This window comes from Octopus sinensis, linkage group LG23 (genome assembly GCF_006345805.1).
Source record: "Octopus sinensis linkage group LG23, ASM634580v1, whole genome shotgun sequence".
In the NCBI taxonomy this organism is placed as follows: Eukaryota; Metazoa; Mollusca; class Cephalopoda; order Octopoda; family Octopodidae; genus Octopus; species Octopus sinensis.
The window spans coordinates 31947821-31951387 of record NC_043019.1 but is presented as its reverse complement, the minus strand read 5'-3'; positions in this window follow the sequence as shown (position 1 = coordinate 31951387).

Genomic DNA, 3567 nt, shown 5'->3' with positions numbered 1-3567 from the left:
CACACACACACATACACACATACATAAACATGTGTGTGTATGTGTATATATATATACACAGCTGTTTATGTATGTGTATGTATATATATATATATGTATATATGTATATATATATATATAATTTAATAAAAAAAACATATGCATACATACATACATATATGTACATACCTACATCTATATGTATATATACATGCATATATATATATATATATGAGTACAGGACACCACAAATAAACATAGAACACAACGAGAACGAACATATATATATATATATATACATACATACATATATGTATATATTACACATGCACACGTACACATATATATATATATATATATATATATATATATAAATATATATATATATATATATATATATATATATGTATGTATGTATGTATAATTATCAGTCAGCTGAACAGAGAAAACAATGGTTCTTTGGATGTCTGACAGATGTCTAAGATGCAAAGAAATGATGGATTGAGCCATTAGGATGGACGGATGGCTCAGATGGCTCGGTGCCACAGCAGAAAGAGAGAGAGGGAGAGATAGATAGATAGATAGATAGAGAGAAACAGCAGATAGACAGACAGGGAGATGGAGTGAGAGTGAGAGAGAGATGTAAGGCAGTGGGGGTGAGAACTACCAGCACTCCTACATGTCTTTCCTTTTGTTGTTGTTCTTTGAATATTAAAGGAATACATCGCACTTGTACAAGGTGGACGGTGGTGGAATAGAGGGGGGGGATGTATTCCTAAAGTAGCTACAGTAAAGCAATAATTCATTTCTGTAAAAATTATGAATAACAACAACACATACCAACAATGAAACTAACAACAATAATACATACCAATAATAATAATAATAATAATAATAATAATAATTATAATAATAATAATAATGATGATAATAATGATAATAATAATGGTGATTGTGATAACAATAATAGTGGATATTGTAAGTAGTGCATTGAGAGATTAGCAGGAAACTACTGCATATGTGTTTACATAATATTTATTGGATGTCTGTTACTCATTTCAGTCATTAGATTGTGGCCATGCTGGAGCACCACCTTTCATGTGTGTGTGTGTGTGAGCATACATATATATATATAATATATATATATATATACACACACAGACACCACAAATACATACCTATTTATATACATATGCACATGTGTGTGTGGTGTGTGTGTGTATATATGTATATATATATATATATATAATATATATATATATAATATATAATATATAAACACACATAAGGCAGTGCTCCAGGATGCATGTAGTCAAATGACTGAAACAAGATTATATATATATATGTATATATATATGTGTGTGTATATATATATATATACACACACACATATACATACATACACAAACACACACATATACATGCATTTATAAATATGTACACACACAACACACACTTATACATAAGCACACGCAGTTATATACATATATACACATATATACATGTGTGTACGTGTGTGCATATATATATATATATATATATATATATATAATACACACACACACACAAATATGCACATACATGTATACACATGCACTCAGTAAGAAGAACACAAAATAGAAGAAGACAGAAATATAGAAAAAAGAAACAAAAAGAAAAACAAGAAAAAAAAAAGGAGAAAGAAAACAAGGAACGGAGATGAGAAAGAAGAAGAGAGAAAGAGAGAGAGAGAAAGAGAGGAAAGCAATGGTTATTATTACACCGAAGGATTGCATTAGTAATTTGTATGTTTTACAGCTATTTCTGTACAGGAAATTATAAATCATATATCTTGTTTTTACGTGTGACTGTGAGGTGTGTGTGTGTGTGTTTTACTTTCACTTCTATTTTTGTCAGTCATTAGATGGCAGCCATGCTGGAGCACAGCCTGTGAACAGTTTTTTATTTTTTTATTTTTCCTTTTTTTTTTTTTGTCGGGCAGATCTGGGGCCCTTGTAAGCCTGCTAGTTAATTCTTATTTCTTTATTGCCCACAAGGGGTCAAACAAGGACAGACAAAGGGATTAAGTCGATTACATCGACCCCCAGTGCATAACTGGTACTTAATTTATCGACCCCGAAAGGATGAAAGGCAAAGTTGACCTCAGCGGAATTTGAACTCAGAATGTAAAGACAGGCAAAATACCTATCTCTTTACTGCCCACACACAGAGAGGACAAACAAGGACAGACAAAGGGATTTAGTTGATTACATCGATCCCCAGTGCGTAACTGGTACTTAATTTATCGACCCCGAAAGGATCAAAAGGCAAAGTCGACCTTGGCGGAATTTGAACTCAGAACGTAAAGATAGGCGAGATACCTATTTCTTTACTAACCGCAAGGGGCTAAACATAGAGGGGACAAACAAGGACAGACAAAGGGATTAAGTCGATTACATCGATCCCCAGTGCGTAACTGGTACTTAATTTATCGACTCCGAAAGGATGAAAGGCAAAGTCGACCTCGGCGGAATTTGAACTCAGAATGTAAAGACAGGCAAAATACCTATCTCTTTACTACCCACAAGGGGCCACACACAAAGGGGACAAACAAGGACAGACAAACGGATTAAGTCGATTAAGGATTCTGGATTACTTTTCCTGTTTTTTTTTTTTTACTTAATTTTTGAGAGCCAACGGATTCATTTTTAGTATTCTCATTTTAAAATTCATCTCTGACCAATCGTTGAGAGAACGTTGGTGTTGCCTTGGCGGAGTTTTGCGCTCTCTGTGTGTTCTTGTTTATTTTTAGACCAACATTGTAAGACAAGTCTAAGAGACTGGATCTGGCCAATATAAATATAAAATGGGTAAACTATCTGGGTTGGGCATGGCTGGTTTAAACATTTAGCATTCAGATTACTGTCAAATGTAATGCTTATTTAATCACATTGTTTTCAGTTAATCCTGTATTATCTCTTAGCTTCAAGATTTTAACGAGGTGAGTGTTAATTTTTAGAATGACATTGTAGGGTAGGTGTGAGAGACTGGATCTGGCCAGTTTGGACATAAAACAGGTAGAATATTTGGGTCGGATGTGGCCAGGTTAAATCTCAAATGGTTATGGTATTCAATTCTTTACATTCTCGGTTCAAGTTCAGCTGGGAGAGGTTCAAATGAAATCAAGCACCAGTCAAGTATTTCAGCATTAGATTGGCAATGCAATTTACACCATCACCACCACCAGCATCATCATCATCATCATCATCATCACCACCACCACCATCCATCAATACCGCTGCCATTCCTACCAACGTTACCACTACCACCTCCACCATCACTATCTCAATCAATAACCACCAGAAGCACCACCACCACCACCACCACCACCACCACCACCACCAGCATCATCATCATCATCCCCATCCATCAATACCGCCATTCCTACCATCGTTACCACTACCACCTCCACCATCACTATCTCAATCAATAACCACCAGAACCACCACCACCACCACACCATAAAATGTCAATAGCATTATTGCTTACCCTCATTGTCAACACTACCACCATGGCCATCCTCAATATCATCATTACCACTACCACTGC